Source organism: Trachypithecus francoisi, unplaced genomic scaffold (genome assembly GCF_009764315.1).
Source record: "Trachypithecus francoisi isolate TF-2019V2 unplaced genomic scaffold, Tfra_2.0 Lachesis_group12, whole genome shotgun sequence".
NCBI lineage: Eukaryota > Metazoa > Chordata > Mammalia > Primates > Cercopithecidae > Trachypithecus > Trachypithecus francoisi.
In genome coordinates, this window is record NW_022681457.1 from 96,426,547 (window position 1) to 96,436,382 (window position 9,836).

At 45.6% G+C, this 9,836-nt stretch overlaps 1 pseudogene; it reads left to right on the plus strand.

The window, feature by feature from the left end:
• The first annotated feature begins 688 nt into the window (after positions 1–688).
• LOC117093917 lies at positions 689–1,322 on the plus strand (annotated as a pseudogene).
• The last annotated feature ends 8,514 nt before the right edge of the window (positions 1,323–9,836 follow it).

Genomic DNA, 9,836 nt, shown 5'->3' on the forward strand with positions numbered 1-9,836 from the left:
TTGGTGGCGAGTGCCTGTGGTCCCAGCCACATGGGAAGCTGGGGCGGGAGGATCACTTGAGCCCAGGAGGTCAAGGCTGCAGTGGGCCATATTTGTAATGATGGGGGCAGTAAATGCAATAGAATGTTCCAGGTAGAAAAAAAGATGAGTAGGAATAAGCCTGGCAGGCCCAAGAATGCTGCATCTCGGCCAGAAATGAGAAACTGAAGAAGTAGTCTGATATACTAAGGAATTAACATACCTTTGATAACCCTGGAAATAGGGGTGAAATGCAGCTGAAATCACAAGGACTGGTGGAAGACCTAGTTCATTTCACCTACTGCAGCCTCTCAGCAGAAGTACAGAGGTTTATTCTCTTGAGAGAGTAAAACAGACGATCTCTGGAATAAGGGTCAGCAGGTACAGTTAATGGCCCTATTTCAAAAAAGGGGAATTACGATTTGGTTGGCTTTTCCTACACTCTGCTCCCAGAATGCTGGGCAAATGAGTCTTCTTCTTTGGGGAAAATGAAGCCAAATATGAAAGATCTAAATATAATGGCACTGGGATCTCCCCCAAAATAGCTCTTCATGATCAGTGACCTAAGGGACACTGGCTCATAGACAAATGATCTCATGGCTGGTGTCTCCCATCTTCATGCACAGAACTTCCAATCAGCTTTTAGTCCACAATTTTTATTCATGGGCAGGATGCCAAGGGTTACCAAACACAAGGCTTTCCTCTAAGAGAAAAGGTAGAGACCAAAACAAACAAAAGAAAGAAACTCGTGAGATGGGCCAAGATACCATAGCGACGGCAGCTCCAGCTGGCCCTCAGCGATGCTAGCACCTCCCCCAGGAGACCGTTGCAGGCAGTCAGGCCCCTTCCCCACGGTAACCATGTGTGATCGAAAGGCTGTGATCAAAAATGCAGACATGTCAGAAGAGACAACAGGAGTCCGGGGAGTGTGATACTCAGGCGCTGGAGAAATGTAACATAGAGAAGGACACTGCGGCTCATATCAGGAAAGAATTTGACAAGAAGTAAAATCCCATCTGGCACTGCGTCGTGGGGAGGAACATGTGACACACGAAACCAAATACTTCATCTACTTTTATCTGGGCCAAATGGCCACTCTTCTGTTCAAATCTGGTTAAAAGCATGGACTGTGCCACACACCCAGTATCCATCCAAAAACAAGGACTGCACCCTAAATTCCAAATACTGGAGACTGAAATTTTCAGGCTTGCCAAGGGAACACCTAGGTCTTTGAACTTTTATTGTGTTTTGTACAGGGCATTCTCTGTACCAGTTTGTTGTGGTTATAAAACACTTAGCAAAATTAAAAAAGAAAGAAAGAAAGAAAGAAACTTGTAGGAAGTTGAGACAATGTGGAGAGAAAACTTTTTATTAAGTTATTTTATTTAAATATATATATTTATTTATTTTGTATAATAGAGATGGGTTTTCAGCATGTCGCCCAGGCTGGTCTCAAATTCCTGGGCTCAAGCAATCCTTCTGTCTTGACCTCCCAAAGTGCTAAGATTATAGGCATGAGACACCATGCACAGCTGAGAGAAGAAAACTGTAAACACTGCATATACTCAAAGAAAAAAAAGAGAAGAACTGATACTTGAATATATGGAACAATAGCAAGAAACAATAATAAAGAATATTCAGAAGAAAAAGGTCTTAAATATGAAACAAAAAGAAATATGAAAGCACAAATCATAGTGCAGTAGAAATATTAGAACATATGGTTGAGGAAATCTCCTAGAAAACAGAACAAAAAGACAAAGATATGGAAAACAGGAGAAAAAATAAGAAAATTAGACTAATCAAGTTAGTGCAACAGCTGAATAAAAGTTCCATAAAGAGGAAACAGTCAGGCATGATGGCTCACGCCTGTAATCCCCAGAACTTTGAGAGGCCCAGGTGGTAGGAGGATCTCTTGAGCTCAGAAGTTCAAGACCAGCCTGGGCAACATAGCAAGGCACTATCTCTACAAAAAATTTTTTTTAATTACCAGACTTGGCAACATGACAAAACCCCTTCTCTACAAAAAGTATGAAAATTAGCTGGGTGCACTGGCACCCACCTGAAGTCCCAGCTACTCTGGAGGCTAAGGTAGGAGAATCACTTGAGCCTGGGAGGTAGAGGTTGCAGTGAGCTATGATCGTACCACTGCACTCCAGCCTGGGCAACAGAATGAGGCTCCATCTCAAAAAATAAAAATAAAAAAATTCAGCCAGGCATGGGAGTATGTGCCTGTAGTCCCAGCTACAAGGGAGGCTGAGGCAGGAGGATCACTTGAGCTGAGAAGGTCAACACTGCAGCAAGCCATCATCATGCAATTGCACTCCAGCCTGGGCCACAGAAGGAGACCCCATCTCTAAAAAAGAAAAAGATAAAAAGGGAGAGAGTGGCCAGGAGCGGTGGCTCATGCCTGTAATCCTAGCACTTAGGGAGGCCGAGGTGGGATGATTTCCTGAGTCCAGGAGTTAAGACCAGCCTAAGCAACATAGCGAGACGCTGTCTCTACAAAAAATGGAAAAAAAGAGCTAGATGTGGTGGCATGTCCCTGTAGTCCTAGCTACTCAGGAGGCTGAGATGGGAGGATTTCTTGAGCCCAGGAGGTCCAGGCTGCGGTGAGCCATTATTGTTGTGCCACTGCACTCCAGCTTCTGAGACAGAACAAGACCCTATCTCAACGAAAAAAAAAAAAAAAAAAAAAAGGCAGGCACAATGGCTCATGCCTGTAATCCCAGCACTTTGGGAGGCTGATGGAGGCTAATCATTTGAGGTCAGGAGTTCAAGACCAGCCTTGTCAACATGGTGAAACCCTGTCTCCACTAAAAATTGCAAAAATTAGCCGGGCATGGTGATGGGCACCTGTAATCCCAGCTACTCAGGAGGATGAGGCAGGAGATTCACTGAACCTGGGAGGCAGAGGTTGCAGTGAACCAAGAAAGCGCCATTGCACTCCAGCCTGAATGTCAGGGCAAGACTCTGTCTCAAAAAAAAGAGAGAGAGAACAGATTTTAAAAAGTTGAGGAGGCCGGGCAGAGTGGCTCACGCCTGTAATCCTAGCACTTTGGAAGGCCGAGGCAGGCAGATCACGAGGTCAGGTCGAGAACATCCTGGCCAACATGGTGAAACCCCGTCTCTACTAAAAATACAAAAATTCGCTGGGTGTAGTGGCTCATGCCTGTAATCTCAACTACTCGGGAGGTTGAGGCATGAGAATCGCTTGAACCCAGGAGGCAGAGGTTGCAGTGAGCCAAGATGGCACCACTGCACTCCAGCCTGGTGACAGAGTGAGACTCCATCTAAAAAAAAAAAGTTGAGGAAATATTACAAAATAATTTAAAACATTTTCCATAAATTTCCAGATTGAAAGAGCCCACTGTGTGCCTAGAACAATGAATGAGAATAAACCTATATCATGACTCACTACTGTGACATGTCAGGACCTGCAGACAAAGACAAGATTCTATCAGTTTCCAAACAGAAAAGATATAAATCCCACATAGCAGATCAGAGATCAGAATGGCTTTAGACTGCTCAATGGCAACATTTGAAGTAAAAAAGAAGGGAGGAATGTCTTCAAAATTCTGAAAGGTGATGATTTCCAACCTACGATTCTGTACCTTGTTAAAACATTAACACCATCATTCAAATATGTGGGTAAAGACATAATCAGATATACAAGATCTAAACATTTTTCCCTCTGATGCATCATTTCACAAGAAACTACTGGCAGATATGGTCTACCAAAACCAGAGGGCAAACACAGATAGAGTTCAGGAAACTTTAGATAAAAGTTTGGGACACAGGAAACAAGAAAGTCAATACAGGAGAAAAGCAAAAGGAATCCTCAAGAGGAGGCAGGGGCTGGGCGTGGTGGCTCACACCTGTAATCCCAGCACTTTGGGAGGCCAAGGTGGGTGGATCACGAGGTCAGGAGATTGAGACCATCCTAGCTAACATGGTGTAACCCCATCTCTACTGAAAATACAAAACATTAGCTGGGCGTGGTGGCATGCGCCTGTAGTCCCAGCTACTAGGGAGGCTGAGGCAGGAGAATCACTTGAACCTGGGAGGTGGAGGTTGTAGTGAGTCGTGATCGTGCCACTGCATTCCAACCTGAGTGACAGAGCAAGACTCTACCTCAAACAAACAAACTAAAACAGCCGGGAGTGGTGGCTCACGCCTGTAATCTCAGCACTTTAGGAGGCTGAGGCGGGTGGATCACAAGGTCAGGAGTTCGAGACAAGCCTGGTCAAGATGGTGAAACCCCGTCTCTACTAAAAATACAAAAATTAGCTGGGCGCCTGTAATCTCAGCTACTTGGGCAAGAGAATCGCTTGAACCCGGGAAGCGAAGGTTGCAGTGAGCCGAGATCACGCCACAGCACTCTAACCTGAGCAACAGAGCAAGACTTCTATCTCAAAAAAAAAAAAAAAAAAGGTAGTAATACTATAGTTTCTAGGCTACTGCAACCGTTGTCATCCCCTCACCACACCAATATCCTCCCTCCAGGAGATCACTAGGATAATCTAGGGTCTTCAAAAGAAGATGGGCTTCCTGGTATTGAGAGGAGGAAAATGTTATACTATAAAAAGGAAGCAAAGACATCACAAGCAAATGTAACATGTTGACCTTGTTTGGATCCTGACTCAAATAAACCATAAAAAGACATTTTTAGGCCAGGAGCGGTGGCTCATGCCTGTAATCCCAGCACTTTGGGAGGCCGAGGCAAGCGGATCACCTGAGGTTGGGAGTTCGAGACCAGTCTGACCAACATGGAGAAACCCCCTCTCTACTAAAGATACAAAAAATTGGCTGGGCGCAGTGGCTCACGCCTGTAATCCCAGAACTTTGGGAGGCTGAGGCGGGCAGATCACGAGGTCAGGAGATCGAGAGCATCCTGGCTAACACGGTGAAACCCCGTCTCCTACTAAAAATACAAAAAAATTATCCAGGTGTGGTGGCAGGCGCCTGTAGTCCCAGCTACTCGGGAGGCTGAGGCAGGAGAATGGCGTGAACCCAAGAGGCAGAGCTTGCAGTGAGCCAAGATCGCGCCACTGCACTCCAGCCTGGGGGACATAGCGAGAGGATCTATAAAATATCAGACTCCGTCTCAAAAAAAAAAAAAAAAGATACAAAAAATTAGCTGGGCATGGTGGCGCATGCCTGTAATCCCAACTACTTGGGAGGCTGAGGCAGGAGAATTGCTTGAACCCAGGAGGCAGAAGTTGCAGTGAGCCAAGATCTTCCCATTGTACTCCAGCCTGGGCAATAAGAGCTAAACTCTTAAAATACATATCTTAAAAAATATATATAGAGAGAGGCAATTAGGGAACTGTGAATAATAATTGGATATCATATGATATTAGGAAACTGTTGGCCAGATGCGGTGGCTCATGCTTGTAATCCCAGAATTTTGGGAGGCTGAGGAAGGAGGATCGTCTGAGGCCAGGAGTTCGAAACCAGCTTGGTCAGCAAAGCCAGACCCTATCTCTACAAAAAAATTTAAAAATTAGCTGGGCGTGGCGGCATGCACCTGCAGTCCCAGCTACTCGAGAGGCTGAAGTGGAAGGATTGCTTGGGCCCAGGAGGTAGAGGCTGCAGTAAGCCATGATCACACCACTGCACTCCAGCCCGGGCCACAGAGTAGGACCCTGTCTCAACCCTCTCCCACAAAAACAAACACACACAGAAACAAAACTCATAAAAGCAATACGGACAAAAATTAAATTATGCATAATCCCACTATCACCATGCCTGGCTAATTTTTGTAATTTTGGGGTAGAGACAGGGTTTTGCTATGTTGCCCAGGCTGGTCTCAAACTCCTGGGCTCAAGCAATCCACTCACCTCAGCCTTTCAAAATGCTGGGATTACAGACGTGAGCCACTGCATCTGGCCTTTTTTTTTTTTTTTCCCTGTACAGATGGGGCCTTGCTATGTTGCTGACCTTGGATTCCTGGGCTGAAGCTATCCTCCCGACTTAGCCTCTCAAAGTGCTGGGATTACAGGTGTGAACCACTGCACCTGGCCTGCAGTTTTAATTAATTAATTTACTTATTTATTTAAGAGTGAGACAAAGTCTCACTCTGTTGCCCAGGCTGGAGTGCAGTGGCACCATCTTGGCTCACTGCAACCTCCACTTCCTGGGTTCAAGCGATTTCTGGCTAATTTTTGTATTTTTAGTAGAGACAGGGTTTCACTGTGTTGGCCAGGCTGGTCTCAAATCCCTGACCTGAAGTGATCCGCTCACCTTGGCCTCCCAAAGTGCTAAGATTATAGGTGTGAGCCAAGGCGCCTGGCCTGCAGCTTTAATTTAAGTTCTAGAAGTTGAGGAGATGGCTGGGCTCAAGTCACAAAGAAAGCATCTCCAATTTTTGGGCTAAGTGGAGTTGTTTAAAAACGGAGGCCGGGCGCGGTGGCTCAAGCCTGTAATCCCAGCACTTTGGGAGGCCGAGACGGGCGGATCACGAGGTCAGGAGATCGAGACCATCCTGGCTAACACAGTGAAACCCCGTCTCTACTAAAAAATACAAATAAAACTAGCCGGGCGAGGTGGCAGGTGCCTGTAGTCCCAGCTACTTGGGAGGCTGAGGCAGGAGAATGGCGTAAACCCGGGAGGCGGAGCTTGCAGTGAGCTGAGATCCGGCCACTGCACTCCAGCCTGGGCGACAGAGCGAGACTCCGTCTCAAATAAGTAAAGAAATAAATAAATAAATAAATACAAATGGAAACTGGTATGGGAAGCATGCAGGAGTGATGCGGAGTACAGGCTATATGTTTCTTTCCAATGACTATGTTGAGTTATCATCCACCTGGAGTGCTGGCTGGCGAGCCCCATTTCAGCTGCAGCCAGACTGTTGATTAACCACACTGAGGTAATCTCGACATGGGGAAGAATTCTGCGCTGGGTCTTCATGCCTGGTTAGTTTCAAGATCAGCCCCTGGAATTTCTTTTTTCTTCTTCTTCTTTTTTTTTTTTTTGAGATGGAGTCTCGCTCTATCACCCAGGCTGGAGTGCAGTGGCATGATCTCAGCTCACTGTAACCTCCGCCTCCCGGGTTCAAGCGATTCTTCTGCCTCAGCCTCATGAGTAGCCGGGATTACAGGCACCCACCACCACGCCTGGCTAATTTTTGTATTTTTAGTAGAGATGGGGTTTCACCATGTTGGTCAGGCTGGTCTTGAACTTCTGACCTTGTGATCTGCCCACCTTGGCCTCCCAAAGTGCTGGGATTATGGGCATGAGCCACTGCGCCCGGCCAGCCCCTGGAATTTCTAAATGAACATATACTCAGTTAGCTGTGCATGGTACAACAAAGTGTCAGGTGGGAAAGGGAGAGAAAAGAATTCTAAAATAGGTTTCAAGGCTACATCTTAAAATTAAGAAGGAAGACCAAGTGGTCTCATGCCTGTAATCCCAGCACTTTGGGAAGCCGAGGTGGGTGGATTACCTGAGGTCAGGAGTTCGAGACCAGCACGGCCAACATGGTGAAACCCCCATCTCTATTAAAAATACAAAAATTAACCGGGCATGGTAGTGGGTGCCTGTAATCCCAGCTACTCGGGAGGCTAAAGCAGGAGAATCACTTGAACCCAGGAGGCAGAGGTTGCAGTGAGCAGAGATCACGCTATTGCACTCTAGCCTGGGCAACAAGAGCGAAATGCAGTCTCAAAAAAAAGAAAAAAGATTAAAAAGGAAAGGAGGGGAAAAAACCAAAATACATTTTGATATTGTAACTGAGATACTCAGTTACAATAATAATAATTTTAATGGCTGCATAATATTCCACCAAATGGGTTTGCCAAAATTTATTTAACTGCTTCTCTATTTTTGTTTTTGGTTTTTTTGAGACAGAGTCTCACTCTGTCACCCAGGCTGGAGTGCAGTGGAGTGATCTTGGCTCACGACAACTTCCGCTCCCCAGGTTTAAGCAATTCTCTGCCTCAGCCTCCTGAGTAGCTGGGATTACAGGCGCATGCCACCACGCCTGGCTAATTTTTTGTATTTTTAGTAGAGACCGGGCTTCACCATCTTGGCCAGGCTTGTCTTGAACTCCTGACCTTGTGATCCACCCACCTTGGCCCCCCAACCTGCTGGGATTACAGGTGTGAGCCACCATGCCCAGCCAACTGCTTCTCTTTTGTTGAACATTTAGGTTGTTTCAAGATTTTTATTATTAAGAAATACAAGTGGCTGGGCGCAGTGGCTCACGCCTGTTATCCCAGAACTTTTTGGGAGGCCGAAGCGGGTGGATCGCCTGAGGTCAGGAGTTGAAGACCAGCCTGGCTAACATGGTGAAACCCGGTCTCTACTAAAAATACAAAAAAAATTAGCTGGGCGTGGTGGCGGGCACCTGTAATCCAAGCTACTCAGGAGGCTGAGGCAAGAGAATCACTTGAACCCGGGCAGCGGAGATTGCAGTGAGCTGAGATCACGCCATTGCACTCCAGCCTGGGCAACAAGAACGAAACTGCATGCAAAAATAATAATAATAATATAATAATAATACCCCCATTTTAGGGCCAGGCATGGTGGCTCATGCCTATAATCCTAGCATTTTGGAAGGCTGAGGTGGGAGGATCACTTGAGGCCAGGGTTCAAGATCAGCCTGGCCAACCTAGCAAGAGTAATAGGTATACTTTTTTTCTTCAAGAAATACCATACCTAAAATATTACTGTAAACCTATTTTGAAATCAATTTGTTTGACATCTCCCCAACCCACCCCAAAAATCCAACGATTATTTGAACAATGCTAAAGTGTTTCATTTATCAAAATAAATACTTTGAAGGAAACTACTTATTTAAATGTTTATCTTCTGATATATTTGTTTTTCTAAATTAGTCTCATCAGTTCACATTCATACTATCGAGGACAAACACAGAAACAATTATAGTCAACTTGATGAAAGGCCAGCGTGATGACTCACATCCTGTCTGCCTCTAAAGTTAAATGTTGGTTCTTTATTGTTGGGCCCCATATCTGATCTGTCAAGAAACTGTTGGCTGGGAACTCCTGAGGTCAAGAGTTCGAGACCAGCCTGGCCAACATAGTGAAACCCCATCTCTACTAAAAATACAAAAAATTAGCTGGGCATGGTCACCAGTGGCTGTAATCCCAGCTACTTGGGAGGCTGAGGCAGGAGAATCGCTTAAACCTGGGAGAAAGGTTGCAATGAGCCGAGATCACATCACTGCACACCGGCCTGGGCGACAGTGCAAGACTCCATCTCAAAAAAAAAAAAAAGGAACTGTTATTACCTAAAAGCATCCTGGGGATCCTTTCTCATTTGAAAAAAGAGGAGATAACTTTTCGAAGGAGATGGAGAAGGCTCACATACTGGCCACAGGGGCTAACAAGCATGGCACAGGCAAGGTAGAAAATCCCAGACATCCTTAATCCCCTACTAAAGCAATACTCTTTCCCTGTTTTATGTTTGTGTGTGTGTGTGTGTGTGTGTGTGTTGTTGTTGTTATTGTTTGAAATGGAGTCTTGCTCTGTTACCCATGCTAGAGTGCAGTGACGACATCTTGGCTCACCGCAACCTCAACCTACTGGGCCCAGGTGATTCTCCCACCTCAGCCTCCCCAATAGCTGGGATTACAGGTGTGTACCACCTTGCCCAGCTAATTTTTGTATTTCTTTTTAGAGACAGGGTCTTGCTATGTTGCTCAGGCTGGTCTCAAACTCGTGACCTCAAGTGATCCATCTGCCTTGGCCTTCCAAAGTGCTGGGATTACAGGTGTGAGCCACTTATTAACGTTTTGAAATATTTATTTTCATACCATTGTGTCTACGTACATATACTATAAAAAGGTAGCATAT